Raw genomic sequence first — 22,251 nt, 5'->3', positions numbered from 1 at the left:
TGTGGTATATCTTATTCGCTGTCTATGCGGCCTTGAATATATTGGACGCCTTATTCACATGCTCCAAACTAGGTTAAATGAGCATGTGGCGAATATTAAAAAGGGCTAACCAAAACAAAGCTTCTCCAAACAGTATGCCGTACACCACAAATGGAACCCGGAGGGAACTATGTTCTTGGGCAAAGATAGATTCACCAGTAATTGGAGAGGTAGTAATCTGATTAGAGAGGTTTCTAAATTGGATCTACATGGCCAAGATCTATATGGCCGGTGGATCTATATGGCCAAGACTTATGCCCCATTCGGTATTAATATAGAATGGAATGTTCATGCCTTTATTAACAATGCTTAATTATTGTTAGTCTGTGGTATTGACATATATATATTATTTTTGAACATATATTTTTGCTTTTTCTTTCCTTCTTTTACTTTTTTAACTACTTACCGCCCGCCCACCATCAAATGATGGTGGATCGGTGCGGCTCTCATTCTGGGATGATGTCATATGTCGTGCCCCAGAACGGCCTCTCTCGCGTGCCCTGGGGGGCGCGCAGTGCGTTGATCTCGGCCGTGCCGTGTTGCTAGGACACGGCACAACCCTGATCTTGGTAAAGAGCCAAATGACTTGGCTCTTTACCCATGTGATCGGCTGTGTCCAATCACAGCCGGTCATATGTAAATGAGGAAGTGCAGTTTATCAGCTCTCCTCGCCTCACACTGTCAGAGTGTGTGGCGAGGAGAGCCAATCAGCGGCTCCTCCTCAAAGGGGACTCTAGGACAGGTAATCAAGGCACTGATCATCAGTGCCCTGATTACAGAAAGTTAAAAAACAGTGCCCACAGTGCCTACCATCAGTGCCCACAGTGCCCACCATCAGTGCCCACAATCAGTGCCCATAGTGCTGCGAGTCTGTGCCCATCAGTGCCTGCTCATCTGTGCTGCCCATCAGTGTCCATCAGTGCCGTTCGTCAGTGCCCATCAGTGCTCATCAGTGCTGCCCGTCAGTGCCCATCAGTGCCACCTGTCAGTGCCCATCACTGCCGCCCGTCATTGCCCATCAGTGCCGCCTATCAGTGCTCATCAGTTCCGCCAATCAGTGTCCATCAGTGCTGCCTATTAGTGCCACCTATCAGTGCCCATCAGTGCGGCATATTAGTTCCTCCTCATCAGTGCCACCTCATCAGTGCCCATAAGTGCCACCTCATCAGTGCCCATCAGTGCTGCCTCATCAGCACACATCAGTGAAGGAAAAAAATTACTTCTTTTCAAAATTTACTGACAGAAAATAAGAAAAACTTTTTTTTTTCAATATGTTCTCTTTTTTCTCTTTTTTTTAGTAAGAAATAAAAAAACCCAGTGGTGATTAAATACCACCAAAAGAAAGCTCTATTTGTGTGAAAAAAAATGATAAAAATGTCATAAGGGTACAGTGTAGCATGACCACGCAATTGTCATTCAAAGTGTGACAGCGCTGAAAGCTGAAAATTGGCCTGGGCAGGAAGGAGGAGAAAGTGCACTGTATTGAAGTGGTTAATTTCACTAAGAATTTTTTATGTGATATATGTGAATTATACTAGTGCAATAACTTAGTTTTATCTATATATATATATATATATATATATATATATATATATATATATATATATATTTTTTTTTTTTTTTTGTAATGATTTTGTTATTGAAGTAATTTAATAGTGTATTACCTTCTGTTGCTGCTAGATGGCGCTGTTTCCCAGTATGGTCGTCATATTGAAAAATATTTTTTTGTCTTTTAAGGGCAAATTTTAAAGTTTATTTACAAATGTATCTTTTTCACTAGCGATTGTTGTATTGCATGTGGAGATCTAATATTATATTGATTGCTTCAGGATATGGGAGTGGACTTTAAGTATTTGTTTCCATCATGTGGAATGCATTTTTTATTAGTATAGTGGCTTCCCTGTTGTGGGGTGGACCTCGAGTTCCAGCCTGTGGAACGCAATTAATAGCCACCGCCTTGCATATCTGTCCCACATAATATAGGGCTTAGGCATCCGTCTAACCATGCCCCTCATGACGTCATCTGATGAGATGCACAATGCTACTTCATGCTGGGACGTGACGGCCATCTTGCTGGTTGGGAACGCTGGTTGTTTAAAACAGATATGCGAGTTTTACACTACAGTACTGTCATTTAAGTGTTATTTTTACTATTTACTAAACCCGGTTGAGATCTCTACACTATGAGAAGTTTCTCTATGTCCCTTTATGAGATTCATAAAATCCTGGTGGAGACATTTGTGTTAGTCAGAGAGGAAATCACTGATATTGGAGATTCCACTGGATTGCTCCCCACTGCGTATTTGACCTTTGTTATGAGGGTCTGAAGTGGAGGGTAAGAGGCAGTGTGATCAGGTGTCGGTGGTGGTTTCTTCATGCATATACTATTTATATGCTGCACTTCAATATACTACTTCCTCTGGACATCTTCTACTGATTTCTGATGATATGGACTTTTAGGATTTTTTGTTTTGATTGTATAGTGCTGCACCATTACTCCTTTTTTATACTCATGTTGTATTGTAATGTGCCAGCAGCTTAATTAGGGATTGTGTACAGGTTGTAAATACTTTTTACCAAGTTCAGCAGATACCTGTTTGTTTTCCTTATACATGATACACTGGGGGTTGATTTACTAAAACTGGAGAGTGCAAAATCTGGTGCAGCTCTGCATAGAAACCAATCAACTTCCATTTTTTTTTTGTCAAAGCCTATTTGAACAAGCTGAAGTTAGAAGCTGATTGGCTACCATGAACAGCTGCATCAGATTCTAAGTGCTGCAAGTTTAGTAAATCAGTCAAAATTGATGTTAGCAGCTGCCATATTATTTTTTTATTATTTTGTTTTTTTGCTGGGGGCACAAGAGTTAATTCTTACATATCCCACAATCCCTGGGTCTCTCAGTATAGTACTGAGGACGAGCAGCCCAAACCAACTAGTTACATATGATTTTTCTTTACTGTGCGTTCTTCTTTATAACATCTCGGGTATGATAAAGTTTGAAACACAAAATCATAAATTATAATATAATAAATAAGTATAAATGTGTGTGTATATATATATATATATATATGTGTATATGTATGTGTATATATATATATATATATATATATATGTATGTATGTATATATATATATATATATATATATATGTACAGTAAAACTGCAGGAAAGGGCACTGGGGGGCAAACTAATGTCAATTTATTTTATTTTGGAATGTAATCCAATAGGATTACAATATATCACAGTGTTTGTGTGTTTTACTTTTCAAATTTGCTGGCGGTTCCACTCCCCTGCGAGCGTCACGTCGCAGGAGACGGAAGCCGGGGCTCACAGCATTGGGCAGAAGATACGGCCGCCGTATGCTGCAGTGACACATCGCAGGATCCCGGGGACAAGGTAAGTACCCTCTACCAGGATCCAGTGATGCTCCCTGGCGGTACCCCGAGTGTGGCTCGGGGTTACCGCTAATGGCACTGAAATTCCACCCCGAGCCGCACTCGGGAATACCGCCAGGGAGGATAAACACAGTTTGCCTTCTGAATAGTAGTTTACTATTTATTGATTCATCAAAAAGGTAGTCAAGGATGCCATTACTGTTTTTTTTAGTTATCAGTTTGGAATTCAGGAGGAAATTGACTGATGATATGTTGTGCAACATTGCATTTAAGGGAGATTTTGTTATCCTTCATAATATAAAAGCTAAGTTAGAGTGTCATGTTTACAGTTCACATTTGCTTTTCCATTGAGGATAATGCCTTTAGTGGAAACTTTTTCTCCTCCTTCCTCTTCCACCACCCTCCATTTTCGTTTTGTTTGCCAATTAGACTGTAAAAAAAATCACTGTGCAATGCCCTGAGCAGTCATTCCCTCCAAACGTCTATGGCCCAAGTGCCCGATCTCCTTCCCCTATCCCCAGTTACCAACACATGCTAGACCCCACCATACACACAGCCTACCCCTCCTCCCAATTGGAGCGTTCCACTTCCGCTCCCCCCCCCCCCCCGGCCACTCCACTTTTGGCCAGTGCAACCCTGCCCAGACTGCTTCACTCCCAACCAATGTGCCTCCTCTCAGACTGCTCTGCTCCCTTTGCAACCTATAAAAATCTATACTGTGCAGGGAAGGCAGGCAGCTATCACATCTCCCACTGTCTGCTTCTGTGCCTGTAAACATTGTGGTGTGAAAGAAAAAGAAGTTCCAGGAGCTGCAAATTACATAAAACCCTTTTGTAAACAGTGGAAGCAGCTTCAGCCTTGACTCCATCCAGGCCACACCCCCAAAATGTTTGCCCCGTCCACAAGGCTTAGTCATGGAAATAAAGATTCCACAGATAGGGGGAGACAAATATATCCTCATGTAAGCGGGTTGAAGTTACTCTAGTTAGATGCTTTGTTTTGGCAGGTTATCTTGTGATCCGACCCACTGGTCCTGTGATATAAAAGAAGGACACCGGAGCCCATGTGTGTGTGTGGGTGTGTGGATGGAGAAAGTGAGCCCCCAAGAAGAGAAGCCCTATGTCCATAAGAGAACCCTGTAAGGGAGAAGATCAGATAGACACACCTGGGAAGAGCAAAGAAATGCCAAGTGCTACTGCTGTGATGTAGAGGGTAATCAAGACCTGGGGTGAGACCCTGAAGATTGCAGTCCTGGGAAATGCCACAAATGGATCCTATTTTTGTACATGGACTCTACCTTGGCAGGTATGCCGGGGCAGCACACAGCCTGAGTTAGGAGAGTAGGGATGTAGGAAATATCTTGTTCTTGCATGTCGGACTTTGAGATGTTCATTTTGCACTTTTCTAAGTAAAGCTTTGAAATTTTGTTCCCACCTGAAGTTACTCAAGATGTGTAATGTAAGTAGCCAACACATATGGTCTGTAGTTCGGGTCACTAGACACAATGGGGTAGGAAGAAGGCAAAGTTAGTGCAGTGTACAGATACAAGTGGTTACCCATGGTAACCAAAGTCTACCAAGCAGTCCGCTGTTAAGCGTGTGCCTGGGGCAGATGGGACAGCCTCTTGCATGAGGGAGTTTTTGTTAGCACTCTCTCCTTGAGTGGTCTGTCTCCCATAGAAACAGGAACAGACTTGGGCCACAGAGATCCCCAGCCTGTACACAAGTACAGAAGAATTAAGTGAAGTTTAGTGCACACATGTAGTCCATGCTGGGTGCCCAGCGGGACACCATACCGTTACTAGGAGGGAGGTAACAGTGATACACTGGATGGGTGGATGTGGACAAGGCTCAGCATGTCCCTCCTAAATGCAAGTTACAGAGAAGGTGTACATTGTCATGGGTCCCTCCCCCCCCCTTTCATCTGAATGTAGAAAAAGAAGACCAACAGTATATTTAAAATCTGTTTTACTGCTTGTAGACCACTCACCTACATCTACTGTGACAGTGAGGGCCAGCTGCGCAGAATCACGTATATATACGCAATCCTGCATTTCCAGGTAGGGGGCACCTGCGGGCCCGCCCCGGCTGTGCTGTGATTAGTTTCAGCACATGCCGATCACCAGGTGCTGGCCAGTGTTTGACTGCCGACACCCGGCTATTGGCTCTGATCTTCCCCAAATACAGCTCTGTGCTTTTACAGGGGATCCGGTTGTTTTTTCATTCCCTGCTAAGCAAGGAATGAAAACAACTAGATCCCCAGTAAAAGCAGCACACAGTAAACATATAAACACTCATTAGGCACATATTTAACCCCTTGATTATAAGGATTAAAGGCTAGCGCTGAGGATTATAATTATACTAATACCACTGTATAGTGGGCTGCTGCTGGTATAAAAGGTGATGTGCCTTCATAAAGTGTATAGTGCAAAAGTATACCTGCGCTGCTACCAAAACAAACTAATAAATAAATCTCAATAATTATTGTGTATAAATAGTCTGTGTAAAGTGCTAGTGCTCAACTTAAAATACACAATCCTATATCTTAAATACCAATCAATATAAAAATATACATAAATACAAATTTTATACACGTGAAACAAATAAATGTGAATAAAAATCCTTCAATTAATGACGTGCTGAAATAGTGACAGTCTTTGTGCAAAGTATAAGTCCAAAGTGCTGCGTGCTCATAAAACAACTGCCGGTGCTCTCTCTACATGGGTAGGTGCTCCCCTCCTGGACCCCTACTCACCAGAAGCCAAATAATACACCGCCTTCAAAAAATATCCTTAGGTGGGACGAGCCTTATTGGACCATCAACTCAATAGCTTTACTGTAGATCACATCATCCAGGTATTTGCTCAAAAAAAGGAAAGAGATGCTGGCATCGTGAAGTATGTAACTACTTTATTCGATGCACACAATACAAGATACACTTACAATATGGCAAAGGTTCAAACGCCTAAAAGTCATCCCACGGGTTGCCAATCCAAACGACTGTACTTACTCCCCGTGTCCCCGTAACTCGGAAGGTGGATGTATTCAGGCGTAGTACGTACTCGGACGAACAGCTTGACGCGTTTCGCTCCTCACACAGAGCGTTATCAAAAGCTGGTCCGCTCCAGATACGTACTATATTTATAAGGTAACAAAATTACATAGATTCCTATGGTGGTAAACTTCCTGTTCACCATCAGCCTACTATGCCTTTTCATTGATATCTACAACAATTTATCCCCACATCATAAGCTTTTGTTGATCGCTTTAATATTTTCTGGTGCAATATAATATATTCCTAAAATTGTGAGTTAAAAGCTAGTATGGGCAGCGTAGTATTCCAATGGCGGAACCGGAAGTGGCTCCGCCATGTTGGGACTCACAATCTCCCCATATGCCGGAACCGGAAGTGATGTCGTCATATCGGGGTGAGCCGATGACGCACTTCCTGTTCCTCGTAATGGTCTGATTTTGGCTCCATCCAGCTCATGGGATATACCTATCTGACTCTAGATGCGTCTAGCTATGGGGCCACTTCACTTTTGCTGCCTTATTACAAACTAAGCCTGCCGTGACTTATTATTAACATTCGGCGGCGGAACCGGAAGTCCCGCCGCCATATTGGAACACCCATTGTCATGTAGAAATATTATAGCGGCCGCCATATTGGGACTCCTAATCCTATTGTACTTCCTGTACACCACCTTACTAATCCTTATTGCTCATATTTGATTACTGCTCTAATTAATAAGTGTCAAAACTTTTAAAACACGGAGGCATTCTAATTACGGTGCCCCTTTACATACAATACACCTTACAAATATAAATAAAAATAAAATAAAATAAAATTAATTTCAATAAAAATACTCAATACATCCACATATATTAAATCAATTATTGTATGACCACTATGCAAAATCTTTTTCATAAATTCAAGATAATTTATATAAGCCTATATCAAGTTTCCCTGAGAAGGCCTATATATATATATACTGTAAATATCATTATGTTATACATTAACAAATTATTAAATAATTAAAAAATTATTAAAAAATTATTAAAAAATATATACTTTTCTCAAATCCTTCTATATGCCTAATTATACTAAAAAAGGCTAAAAAGTACATAATAATTGGCTATACAATATCCCAATTTTTGTCCTATTAAAAAATCTTAAAATTAAAAATTATTAATAAAACAATTAATATCCAATTCTACATTAAGACCTGCAGGGACCATGGTTTTTAACTGTTGAATCCACCATGTTTCGTTCTGAGACACTGCTCTTTTTAAATGTGTCCCTCTCCAATGCGGAATAATCCTATCTATACCGCAAAAGGTCATCTTCCGAGGGTCCTTATTATGGTATAGTCTGAAGTGGTTGGAAAGGCTATGTTTGCGGAATCCTTTCTTTATATTACTTATATGCTCCCTCAACCGTATTCTTAATTCTCTCGTGGTGCGGCCCACATATTGAAGGCCGCACTCACACTGTAATAAGTATGTCACATGTGTATTCCTGCAATTAATAAATTGGTTAATCTCATATTTCTTCTTTGTTGACCAAGATTCAAAGTGCTTAATGCTTCTCCTTTTGTCTATGCGACATGTCTTGCAGGCTACACACCTGCCACATTTATAAAAACCTGTTCTATCCAAAAAGGTTACCAATTTCTTTGGGGGATCTGGAATACTCTTGACAATTCTATCTTTCAAAGTAGGAGGCCTTCTATAGATGAACTTGGGTTTATTCGGCAACATTTGTTTAAAAATTGGGTCCCTTAATAAGATGTTCCAATGTTTCCTTATACTTTTCTCTATGGATCTATATTGTTGATTAAATTCAGTGCAAAATGCAATATCAAAAGTTTTTTTATTATTATTTTTGGGTTTGTCAGCCAGTAGTTCTTTCCTATCTATTTTCTCAACTTGTTTTTTCACTCTATCTAGCTGTTTTCTTCTGTATCCCTTTTCCTCAAATCTATTGATTAAAACCTCAGACTGCTCTTTGAAATCACTTTCTTTGTTACAATTCCTTTTTATTCTTAACATTTGGCTCTTTGGAATGGCCGAAATCCATTGCGGATGATGACCACTACTAGTTGGAATATAACTATTCCTGTCTGTGCTTTTAAAATATGTCTTTGTAAAAAGGTCAGAGCCATTCTTAAAAATAGTAAGATCCAAATAATTCACTTCCTTAGTACTAAAATCTTCCGTAAACGTAATGCCATAAATATTATCATTGATTTCAGACATAAACTTTAAAAAGGAATCATGTGACCCCTCCCACACAATAAAAATGTCATCGATGTATCTCTTATACATCTTGAGAGGGGTATGGGATTTTTTAAAAATAGTTTCCGCTTCCCATTTACTCATGAACAGGTTGGCTACTGTGGGGGCATACTTTGCCCCCATGGCTACACCTTTTGTCTGATTAAAATATTGTCCATCATGCCAAAAATAGTTATTTTGCATCGCCATATTAAGGATATCCAAAATAAAACTTATTTGTTTTTGCGGGAGCTTTTTCTCTTTTAATAGTGCCCATTCTACGGCTTTGCTGGCATCCCTCTGTTTAATGTTTGTATATAAGGAATTTACGTCTATACTGGCTAAAATAGTATTTTCTGAGATTTTTATTGTAGATATTTGATTAATCAAGTCTTTACTATCCCTGAGGTATGCTGGACAGCCCTGTGCAATGGGCTGCAGATGATAATCCACGTATTCCCCCACTCTAGAGTAAATGGATTCCACACCGTTAATGATGGGACGTCCTGGGGGGTTAGTGGTACTTTTATGTATTTTGGGGTTTTGATATATAATCGGTTTCCTTGGTTGTTCAGGTATTAGATATTTGGCTTCTTTTTTGTTTAAGATCCCATCTTTTTGTGCCCTTTTTATTTTCTTTGTTAGCATGGCTTTCAATTTTTTTACTGGATCCCCTTTTAATTTTGTATATGTTTCTCTATCCTCTACTAGGCGGTTCAGTTCAGCTATATAGTTCTTTTTATCCATAACTACAATTCCCCCACCTTTGTCCGCAGGTCTTATTATAATATCATTGGCCTTCTCTAGTTTTTTTATGCTTTGTTTAATTTCCTTACTACCTTTAATAGGATGTATGGATATATTCTCTATGTCTTGTTCAACCATCATTTTAAATACTTCTAAACAATGATTATTGGAGTTCCTGGGATTGAATGTGGATTTATTCCTTAATCCACTATGCACATATCCGTCTTCTTCTAAAGTGCTCGTAGCTGATTTATTAAAAAAATGTTTCTTAATATTTAAAACTCTAATAAATTTGTGCAAATCAATAAAAGTCTTGAATTTATTCAACTGTTTGGGTGGTGCATACTTTAAACCTTTATCTAAAATCTTAAGTTCATCCTCATTAAAAACTTTATTACTGAGATAAAAAATTCCTGCGCCTAAGCGTCTCTTTTCCTTTTTCTTCTGTCCTCCCCTACATCCTCTCTTCTTCCTTCTCCTCCTTGGGGTGGTTGTGTATTGTGATTCCTCTGCGGTGCCCCTTGGGGAGGGTGTGTGTTGTATCCTCTGTAAGGGCCTCTGTAAGGGCCTCTTGGTCTCCAATATTGTTGACCTCTTGGCGGACCCCAATATTGCCCCCTTCCTCTGTATCCTCCTCGGCCTCTCCCAGGAGGTCTCCCTGTGCCCTGTTCCCAAAAATCCCCTCTATACGGGGGTCTGTAATAACTGTCATATTGTCTCTCCTCTTGATAGTGTTCCCTTGGGGCAGGGCTAACCGGGGAGATGGGTTCATATCTATTGTGTGTGGGCACATTATATCTAGGAGATTGCTGGTATGTTGTGTTATTACGATTCTCCCTAATTGGGGTTTCTGTATCACTTATCGGTGTTCTTATGGGGGTCTCAGTGGGAAAAGTGAAGGTTACCTCTCTTTCAGGTGTCGTTTCTCTAGATTGTTCATTATTCTCTACTATATCTTCTTGCCATTTATATACGTTCCCTTGTTTATAGTCATTACAATCTCTATGAAATTTTTTAATTTTTTTCTTTTGTATGTCTTTATCTAATTTGGCAATATGGTCCTGGATGTTTTTCATTTTATCCTTATATTCTGTGTTGTCTAAAAAAGGTTCTAGAATTTCTTTTAAACCTTTTACTTTATTCTCTAACATTTCTAGTTTAGTTTTTCTACGAGAAATGATGAGCCCTAATAACTTCTGTTCACAGCCATTAAAGAAATTATACCAACTATCTTCCAGTTCTTTAGTCTCTAACCCATCGTTAGGGGCTATATCCCACCGTAACCTCCTCGGTGTGATGCCCTCTTTAAGATATTGGCTAAGTGTGGTGATATCCCACCAGGATCTTATTTGTTTATCTAACGTGTTTTTTAATTGTTTCAGGCTGCGATCAATATCCATATTTACTCCACCTTGGGAAAATATTTCCTCTGAGTTGATTTTTTTCTTACTAATCATATTAAATAAATCCATAGCTGCTTAGCAAAAATATATATAATATTTTTGATAATAAGGATTAAAGGCTAGCGCTGAGGATTATAATTATACTAATACCACTGTATAGTGGGCTGCTGCTGGTATAAAAGGTGATGTGCCTTCATAAAGTGTATAGTGCAAAAGTATACCTGCGCTGCTACCAAAACAAACTAATAAATAAATCTCAATAATTATTGTGTATAAATAGTCTGTGTAAAGTGCTAGTGCTCAACTTAAAATACACAATCCTATATCTTAAATACCAATCAATATAAAAATATACATACATACAAATTTTATACACGTGAAACAAATATATATGTATGTATGTATATATATATATATATATATATATATATATATATATATATATATATGTACAGTAAAACTGCAGGAAAGGGCACTGGGGGGCAAACTAATGTCAATTTATTTTATTTTGGAATGTAATCCAATAGGATTACAATATATCACAGTGTTTGTGTGTTTTACTTTTCAAATTTGCTGGCGGTTCCACTCCCCTGCGAGCGTCACGTCGCAGGAGACGGAAGCCGGGGCTCACAGCATTGGGCAGAAGATACGGCCGCCGTATGCTGCAGTGACACATCGCAGGATCCCGGGGACAAGGTAAGTACCCTCTACCAGGATCCAGCGATGCTCCCTGGCGGTACCCCGAGTGTGGCTCGGGGTTACCGCTAATGGCACTGAAATTCCACCCCGAGCCACACTCGGGAATACCGCCAGGGAGGATAAACACAGTTTGCCTTCTGAATAGTAGTTTACTATTTATTGATTCATCAAAAAGGTAGTCAAGGATGCCATTACTGTTTTTTTTAGTTATCAGTTTGGAATTCAGGAGGAAATTGACTGATGATATGTTGTGCAACATTGCATTTAAGGGAGATTTTGTTATCCTTCATAATATAAAAGCTAAGTTAGAGTGTCATGTTTACAGTTCACATTTGCTTTTCCATTGAGGATAATGCCTTTAGTGGAAACTTTTTCTCCTCCTTCCTCTTCCACCACCCACCATTTTCGTTTTGTTTGCCAATTAGACTGTAAAAAAAATCACTGTGCAATGCCCTGAGCAGTCATTCCCTCCAAACGTCTATGGCCCAAGTGACCGATCTCCTTCCCCTATCCCCAGTTACCAACACATGCTAGACCCCACCATACACACAGCCTACCCCTCCTCCCAATTGGAGTGTTCCACTTCCGCTCCCCCCCCCCCCCCCCGGCCACTCCACTTTTGGCCAGTGCAACCCTGCCCAGACTGCTTCACTCCCAACCAATGTGCCTCCTCTCAGACTGCTCTGCTCCCTTTGCAACCTATAAAAATCTATACTGTGCAGGGAAGGCAGGCAGCTATCACATCTCCCACTGTCTGCTTCTGTGCCTGTAAACATTGTGGTGTGAAAGAAAAAGAAGTTCCAGGAGCTGCAAATTACACAAAACCCTTTTGTAAACAGTGGAAGCAGCTTCAGCCTTGACTCCATCCAGGCCACACCCCCAAAATGTTTGCCCCGTCCACAAGGCTTAGTCATGGAAATAAAGATTCCACAGATAGGGGGAGACAAATATATCCTCATGTAAGCGGGTTGAAGTTACTCTAGTTAGATGCTTTGTTTTGGCAGGTTATCTTGTGATCCGACCCACTGGTCCTGTGATATAAAAGAAGGACACCGGAGCCCATGTGTGTGTGTGGGTGTGTGGATGGAGAAAGTGAGCCCCCAAGAAGAGAAGCCCTATGTCCATAAGAGAACCCTGTAAGGGAGAAGATCAGATAGACACACCTGGGAAGAGCAAAGAAATGCCAAGTGCTACTGCTGTGATGTAGAGGGTAATCAAGACCTGGGGTGAGACCCTGAAGATTGCAGTCCTGGGAAATGCCACAAATGGATCCTATTTTTGTACATGGACTCTACCTTGGCAGGTATGCCGGGGCAGCACACAGCCTGAGTTAGGAGAGTAGGGATGTAGGAAATATCTTTTTTTTTTCAAATTATATCTTTATTTCTTTAAATTCAGTTACATAAACATTTAATACATGTTAACTTCCAAAATTATAATATACAAAACATCTATGTCCCGCATTCGGGACAAATATCTTTCATAATATTCTATAACTGAACCCAAATCTCCCCTTTTTCCTTATCTTTTCCCTCTTTTCCCTTCCCCCCTCTCCTCCGAGGTCCTAACAACAGACAAAAAAAAAAAAAAAAAAAGAAGGGATAGTTAATACTCTGTTATTCTAATTTATCTATTTTCTGTATGCTAATGGGCTGGTTCTTGCTCTATGATTACAGATTGGCCTTCCTCTGAATTAGTATAATCTATCCACTGTTTCCATTTCTTCTCATATTTATCCGTTTGTTGGCGGGCTGATAGAACCAATTTCTCCAGGCTGCTTATCTCCTCCACTTTCCTCATCCACATGTTTATGTTAGGTGGCTCAGTCTCTCTCCATCTAAGGGGTATGCATATCTTTGCTGCGTTTACTAGATGGGGCATAATAGATTTTTTATAATTTTGCACCGGTTTACTGGGGGCGTGGAGCAGAAAGAGAGATGGTTCTTTAAGAAAATTGCATTTCATAATCTTCTGTATTGTCCTCCAGATCTGTTCCCAAAACACCTCTAGTTCAGGACATGTCCAGAATACATGAAGCATTGTCCCTCTCCCCGCTCCACATCTCCAGCAGCGGTCAGTATTTGCTACAGAAATTTTATTCAATTTAACTGGGGTATAATACCATCTGGTAAAGATCTTATAATTCAGTTCTTGAATTCTCACACACATTGAAGTTGAAAATACTGACTTAATTATTTGATTTTCTTGTTCTATTGAAAATATGGTACCCATTTCCCTTTCCCATTCCCTCAGGAACGGAAGTTTTCGCCGTTCTGCTGATGTCATTATCAGGGAGTACAATTTTGATATAGTATGTTCCAAAATCCCATTCTGGCTACATATTTTTTCAAAAGGTAATACAATTTTGTCCCCCTGAGAAGGCATCTGCAACGTCCCTAGAAAGTGGCGTAATTGAAATGCTCTCCATAAATCTAGGCCAAAATGGCCTGAGACACTTGTTAGTTCCTCCATGGTTACCCATCCTGTCTCTGAGATGAAATCTGATATCTGGAATATTCCTCTCTCTGCTAATGTCTTAAATTTCTTATCCTGATATCCTATCTCAAAATGGGGGTTACCCAAGACTGGATACAGGATGGAATTCTCCCGTATGAGTTTTTCCTGTTTGAATATTTTCGCGCATATTTTAATTGTGTTTCCTATAATAGGATGATTCTTCATGGATGCTGGTATAATTTTATAGCACCATGGAGCTCTTTTCAATAAGATCTCACATTGTGCCTGCTCTAAGTTTGGCCATGTCTTATATTTCCCATGACGGCACCAGTCAATCACTCTTCCCAGTTGAATAGCTTGGTAGTATTTCCTCATGTTCGGAACTGCCAGACCCCCCTCTGATTTTGATTTAAATAGATATTTTTTCCCTATTCTCGGACGTTTTGATTTCCAGATGAAATTCATTATCATGGTTTCGATCTGTGACAGGAATCGAGATGGGATATGGATGGGAAGTGCCTGGAACATGTATAGAAATTTTGGTAGTACACTCATTTTGACTATATTGCACCTGCCGATCCATGAATACATTCCCCCTTTCCATTTTTGCAATAATAGGTTTATTGATTTTAGTAAAGGGTTGAAATTTAAGCTAAATAGTTGCGCTATTTTTGGTGTAATCCGTGTTCCAAGATATTTTAGGGCCTTCTTTGTCCAATTCAACTTAAAATTTACATATAATTGTTGTTGAAGTGCCTCTGACAGTTCTATTCCCATTGTTTCGGACTTAATAAAGTTTATCTTCATATTCGATTGAATACCGTATCTCTCCAATTCATATAACAAATTGGGAAGTGATATAGTTGGATTTGTAATCGAGAATAAGACATCATCCGCGTACGCTGATATTTTATATTGGTCCTTCCCCACTTTGATACCCGAGATATCAGGATTCATGCGAATTTTGCAGAGGAAGGGCTCCAGTGACAATACGAACAGGAGTGGAGACAGGGGGCACCCCTGTCTTGTACCATTTGCAATTAAGAATTCTGAGGAGAGAACTCCATTTACCTTTACTCTAGCCGATGGAATTGAGTAACTCTGTTTTATCCATTTTAACATTTTCTCTCCTATTCCTATATAGCGTAGGACAGCAAACATATACTCCCACCTAACCCTGTCGAACGCTTTCTCTGCGTCAGTATTTAACAGGACCGTTGGTATCTTATTCTGATGTATTATGTGTATTAGGTTCAGTAACTTGGTCGTGTTGTCCCTTGCCTCTCGGGTTGGGACAAATCCAACCTGATCTAAATGGATCAATTTTGTCAGGTATTTCTGCAATCTTACTGCTATAATCTTTGTAAAAATTTTGAAATCAGTATTCAACAATGAAATTGGTCTGTAGCTTTTACAGGAAGAAGGGTCTTTCCCTTCTTTGGGGATTACCGTTATATGAGCATGTATGGTTTCTTTGGGGATACTATTCCCTGCGCCCCATGAGTTAAACATATCTCTCATGAATTCTTTCAGGTATGGGATTAGCTTTTTATAATAGTGTATAGTAAATCCGTCAGGACCAGGTGCCTTCCCTACTTTGATATTTTTAATAGTTTCCATTATCTCCGCTGCTGTAATTGGAGATTCAAGAATCTTACTCTCTTCTTCTGACAATTGGGACATTTGTGAAGTTTGTACATATTCCTCCAACTGTGTATATGGAACTATCGGGGTTTTCAAGTTATATAGGGTTTCATAATACTTTTTGAATTCTTGAGTTATCTGTTTAAGATAGGTGAATCTCTGTCCTGCATCATTTACTATATGTGGTATATAAGATGTCAGGTTTTGGTCTCTAAGCGATCTTGCCAAAAGCCTTCCACATTTGTCCCCTGATTCATAGATATTTTTTTTAGTTTTCTGAATTGCAGCTTTGGCTCTGAAAGATAGGAGTTCATTAATATCCCTTCTTATTTTTAAAAGTTCTGCCTTTCCCTCTGTTGTCGGTGCGTGCTTGTGTTTTGCTTCTGCTTTATGTAAGGATTGGAGTAAATGGTTTAATTGTTTATTTCGTTGTTTTTTGATCCTAGACCCATGTTTAATTAATATCCCGCGTATGACTGCTTTGTGAGTTTCCCATATTATACCTGGATCTGAGTCTTCCGTGGTATTAGTCAGAAAAAAAAATTCTATTTCTGATTCTACCTCTGCCATAGTCTCTCGGTCCTGTAAAAGACTTTCGTTCAATCTCCAAGTTGTTTCTCTCCTTTCTCTTTTGTTTGGTAACTCATAAGTTATTATAATTGGGGCATGATCGGACCAAGTCACTGAACCTATCTTTATATCTTTTATAGCGTGTAGTTGACTGTGTGGAATTAGAAAATAATCTATGCGGGAGTATTGTTGATGTAGGGAGGAATAAAATGAGTAGTCTCTTTCTCCTGGATGTCTAAGACGCCATGCGTCTATTAATTGCCCTTCCTGTAATATTTTGGCAAACTTTTTTTGTACCCTAACAGGGATTGAGGATACTCCCCGTGATGTATCCTCTGTCTCCCCCTATTATTACTTGTCCTTCTCTAAACTCATTGAGTATATCCATCCCTTTACCCAGGAATCCATCCTGTTTTGTGTTTGGGACATACATGTTGACTAATGTAACTACGGTCTCCCGTATAGTCCCTTTTATAAATAAATAACGGCCATTTGGGTCATTCAAGATTTGCTTACATTTCCAAGGCAGATTCCTTGATATCAGGATGGATACACCCCTTGACTTTGCCTCCAAGTTAGTTGCGTGGTAGACTATAGGGAAAAAATTATTGCCTAGCCTTGGGCATTTATCCTCTCTGAAATGTGTCTCCTGTACCATTGCTATATCCACCTTTGATCTTTTCAAGTCATCTAATAAGATTTTCCTTTTTTCAGGCACATTAAGGCCCTTTGCATTAATAGATAAAATTTGTATATTTTCCATTGTATTAACGGAAAAAAGTAAAGATAAAAAAAAAAAAAAAAAAAAAAAAATTTTATATCAAAACTTAAAACCCCCCAAAGGATGAGGGAGGAAAGGGGAAAGTACCCACTTGATCTCTCAGTTATAAGAGGTCACTAAGTAGCTTTGCGCTGAGTTGCTCCTCCAATTATTATTGGTTCTTTGAGCAGTTTCCTAAATGGGGTTATGGTTGGATTAGGCTAGAGAACGAAAGAAAAAAAACAGAAAAAACAATAAGAGGAACTCTCCCCTCCCGCTCCCGGGTCCCGACACAGATCATTTCCATAGTCTAATGGCATTTATTTATATACATTCACTTTCTCCTTCGAACCCTCCCTCCTCTCCATACATCTCTATCTCGCTCTTTAAGCTGAGGCTGGGAGGATGAGAAAAAAAAAAAAAATATATAATAAAAATAATCCCCCCCCTCCCTCTCAAAACCAGAAAAGAAGAAGGGGGGTGGGGGGGGAGGGGGGGAAAAGGGCAGGCGGAGGGGAGAACCCTCCCCCCTCCCATCCCCCCCCCACCCCCCCACCCAGCCCCCCTCCAGGGCCCAGTTTCATACCTCCTTCATCATTCACTGGTTCCCTCCCCTCCCTTAGTATTCCAGTCATTGAACTATTAGTTAAATCCTCCTCCATCCTCCAAAAAAAAAAAAAAAAAAAAAAAAAAAAAGGGCAGGTGAGTGAACCCCCCCGTCTCCCTGTTTTATCACCCTCTTAGGGACCCCCTTGGTTCGGTCCTATTAAACTATTAAGTGCTTAATCTAAAAAAAAAAAAAAAAAAAAAAAAAAAAAAAAAAACAGGAGGTGCTGTGCAATAAAATAAAATATAGATTGAATATTTATATTGTGTTTGTTTTGTGAAAACCACTTCTCCCTTTCTTATCTCTTATTCCTTCTAATTCCTCTATTTACTTAGTGTATTCAATTATCTATTCATTTTGTGTAAAAAAAAACCATACCCACACCAAAGAATAACAAAAAAAAAAAAAAAAAGGGGGGGGGGAATCCCAAAAAAAACAGAAAAAACCCCCACCAAAAACTCTCACCCTCTTTACTCAAAAGAGAACCATATCTCCCCACCTCTACAATCGTGTACGTGTTTCTAGTGATATTTATGAAAAAACACCAAATAGCAAAACCAAACAAAAACAAAACAAAAAACAAAAAATAAAAATAAAAGATAAAAATACAAGGAAAAAACCCTCCTTCAGCTTATATGATCAGTTGAATCCATGCAAAAGTTCATATTCTGTCCTAAGGGGTTAGGAACTCTACCCTCTGTCCCTTACCAGAAAAAAGAAAAAAGGGGGTGAGGTGTATATATCTTCAACAGTTGAGCAACATGGTACAACATATTATTCACCCCTAGACAAGAAAGAAAAAAAGAATGGGGGATAAAATTGCGGAGAGAGGGAGATGCCAGGAGAACATAATATAAATTATAGGAATATGGCTTCCCTCTCCCCCTTCCAAAGAGAAGAAAAAAAAAAAAAAAAAAAAAAGGGGGGGGGGGGAGGTCAGATTCCCCCTTACCCCCCACCCCATCCCCCTCTCCTCTCCATCTTAATCCTCAGTTTGTCCAGGCTTCTCAAGCATGTATTGTCCTATTTCCGTCCAGCCTCCTTTCACGGGGTCCCCCACTTGGGTACCCCCTTGTTCTTGGGGGAATTGCAAGCCAGTCTTGTACTTGTACAGGTTCAGTACCAAGAAAATCAAATAAATTATGCAGGTCTTCTGGGGTACGAAGAACAAACGAGTTGCGTTCCTTAAAAAAAGTCACTGCTAATGGGTATCCCCATCTGTACTTGAATCCTAGCTGTTTTGCTCTTTCCAGCACTGGCCGTAATAAAGCTCTACGATATAAAGTGGATTTAGACAGGTCCGGAAGTATCTTTATTTTGGCCCCTACAATTTCAACAGTACCTGTATCCCAGGCTTTACGGAGGATCTCCTCTTTCTGTCTATAATAGTGTGTTTTACACACTATGTCTCGGGGTCTGTTGGGGTCAGTGCTTCTAAACCCCGCAACTCTGTGGACCCTGTCTATTTCCATGGGGGCCGTAGGGTGAGAGGTAGAAGCTAGCAATCTTAGAAAAATATCTCTCACCTTCTCCTGTAGGTTTTCCCCTTCCTCCTCAGGGACACCTCTCAACTTCAAATTACCCCTGCGGCTCCGGTCTTCCAGGTCTTCCATATGTAGTTGCATATTGATAGTAGCTTCAAACAGTGCTTCTGTAGTTTTCCTTATTCCAGCCACTTGTTCTTTAACTACAGTGATCTCAGTTTCCTTTGATACAACTCTGTTTGATAACTGTGTCATGTCTTTACGGAGCTCTTGCATGTCTGTCCGGTGTGTCTCCTCAATCCGCATAATCAAAGCCTCTATTTCCGCTTTTGTTGGAAGTGCTTTCAATAGGTCTTTGATATCCGGACTCTCCAACTCCTGTTGTTTAGTGGGGTCTGGTCCAGCTTCCCTCACTGCTGTTGCCCCCGAGCTTGTAGTTTCCTCCGGCAGCTTTTCCCCTCTCTCTGTGTGATGTATATCTTGTGTGTTCAGTTTGATCTGTGTGGTCTGTGTGCCCGCACGTACCGCCGCCATCTTGGCTTCAGGCGTTCCAGGCAGCTGATGGGAAAAGTATTGTTTGATGTCTCCTGATCTCCTCTGCGGGTGGCGCCTTTCCGCAGCCGAGCGGTCGCTGGTCGAGCGGGTTACCGGGCGGGTCCTGGCCGGTTTGCTTGTTTGCATGCCGCGCTAACAGTGCCGTGTCGGGCCGGTCCGGGAGCGTGGCGATCGGGAGCTTCGCTCAGACGTCCTCACATCACGCCCTCTCCAAGCCACTCCCCCGTCTCGGAGTTACCCTGTCCTGTCTATCCCTCGTAGGAAATATCTTGTTCTTGCATGTCGGACTTTGAGATGTTCATTTTGCACTTTTCTAAGTAAAGCTTTGAAATTTTGTTCCCACCTGAAGTTACTCAAGATGTGTAATGTAAGTAGCCAACACATATGGTCTGTAGTTCGGGTCACTAGACACAATGGGGTAGGAAGAAGGCAAAGTTAGTGCAGTGTACAGATACAAGTGGTTACCCATGGTAACCAAAGTCTACCAAGCAGTCCGCTGTTAAGCGTGTGCCTGGGGCAGATGGGACAGCCTCTTGCATGAGGGAGTTTTTGTTAGCACTCTCTCCTTGAGTGGTCTGTCTCCCATAGAAACAGGAACAGACTTGGGCCACAGAGATCCCCAGCCTGTACACAAGTACAGAAGAATTAAGTGAAGTTTAGTGCACACATGTAGTCCATGCTGGGTGCCCAGCGGGACACCATACCGTTACTAGGAGGGAGGTAACAGTGATACACTGGATGGGTGGATGTGGACAAGGCTCAGCATGTCCCTCCTAAATGCAAGTTACAGAGAAGGTGTACATTGTCATGGGTCCCTCCCCCCCCCCCCTTTCATCTGAATGTAGAAAAAGAAGACCAACAGTATATTTAAAATCTGTTTTACTGCTTGTAGACCACTCACCTACATCTACTGTGACAGTGAGGGCCAGCTGCGCAGAATCACGTATATATACGCAATCCTGCATTTCCAGGTAGGGGGCACCTGCGGGCCCGCCCCGGCCGTGCTGTGATTAGTTTCAGCACATGCCGATCACCAGGTGCTGGCCAGTGTTTGACTGCCGACACCCGGCTATTGGCTCTGATCTTCCCCAAATACAGCTCTGTGCTTTTACAGGGGATCCGGTTGTTTTTTCATTCCCTGCTAAGCAAGGAATGAAAACAACTAGATCCCCAGTAAAAGCAGCACACAGTAAACATATAAACACTCATTAGGCACATATTTAACCCCTTGATTGCCTTAGATGTTAACCACTTCGGGCCCAGTGTCATTAGTACAGTGGCAGTGCATATTATTAGCACTGATCACTGTAATAATGTCACTGGTGATGTCAGTGACAGTTAGTTCCCACAAAGTGTCAGAGTGCCCGCTGTCCCACTATAAGTTGCTGATCACCAGCAATACTAGTATAAAAGATAAATTAATAAAAATTCCAGTATCTATGCCATAATATGTAGATGCTATAACTTTCACACAAACCAATCAATACACATATTGGGATTTTTTTCGACCAAAGACATGTAGCAGATTACATTTTGGCCAAAATTTATTAGGATATTTGATTTAAAAAAAATTGTATGGGATATATTTTATAGCACAAAGTAAAAATGTTTTTTTTTTTTTCAAAATGGTTGGTCTTTTTTTGTTTGTATAACAAAAAATATAAAACCCAGAGGAGGTCAAATACCACCAAAAGAAAGCTGTATTTGTGTGGAAAAAATGATATAAATTTTGTTTGGGTACAGCATTGTGTGACCATGCTATTGTCAGTTAACGCACCATAGTGCTGAATAGCAAAAAATGGTCCGGTCAAGAAGGGGGTAAAACCTACCGGAGCTGAAGTGGTTAATTAAGTTTTATTGCATGATAAATAAAATCAAAATCAAATCACATTAAATCACTATTCCCCATTTGGATGAAAGGGGGGGGGGGGGATTTCCATTCAAGTAAAAATATACCTGTTGATTCCACAAAGTTCAAGAACAAAACCACTTGACATGCTTATACTACCAGTTGGCCACTAGATGGCAATAAAAGTCATTGTAATGTTTTAGTTATGATTTCAGCATCCTCTGGTAACTTGCATTGTGTTAAAAAAGGAAAAAAAAAAAAAAAAGGAAAAGAGAGAATTATAGTTATCATGGGCTGGCTATTATAAACCTAAAAGAAACATCTGATTTTCTTTGCACAAGCATAACATACATTTCAACTGTCACTTTTCTGGATAAATTTAAAGTGATAATAAACCCAAAGCCAAACATTTATTAATTTATTATATTGCTATTTACCAATTCTTAATTCTCTTCTTTTTTCGCAGCTTAAAAACGCCTCTACATGTGATTATATGTGTCCATGCACACATAGGCTTTTAGGAACTGTAAGTGGCAGCACTCTCTCCTTTTTTTCCCCTTTCTTTTTTAATATCAATCTCCACAGACTTTATCATCCAATCATTGCTCATTTATTGGGGGTTGCTTATAGACTGTGCACTTTGCAAAGTGCAGTTGTCCTCTGCAAGTGCAGTTGCTCCAGAGCTTAGTAAATGAGGTAAGGCTTCACTTTGCAAAATGTAACCAATCACGTGCAAGGAAAAAAAAAAAACGTTTTTTTTGCAT

At 40.3% G+C, this 22,251-nt stretch overlaps 1 protein-coding gene across 1 annotated transcript in view; it reads right to left on the bottom strand.

Annotated features, from left to right (window-relative positions):
• TM4SF18 (transmembrane 4 L six family member 18) overlaps positions 1 to 22,251 on the bottom strand; it is a 30,438-nt gene that overhangs the window by 7,371 nt on the left and 816 nt on the right. The gene's annotated exons all lie outside the window — the stretch shown is intronic.

Source organism: Pelophylax lessonae, assembly GCF_965119305.1.
Source record: "Pelophylax lessonae genome assembly, chromosome: 3".
Classification (NCBI taxonomy): Eukaryota; Metazoa; Chordata; class Amphibia; order Anura; family Ranidae; genus Pelophylax; species Pelophylax lessonae.
This window is presented reverse-complemented; position numbering and strand designations above follow the sequence as displayed.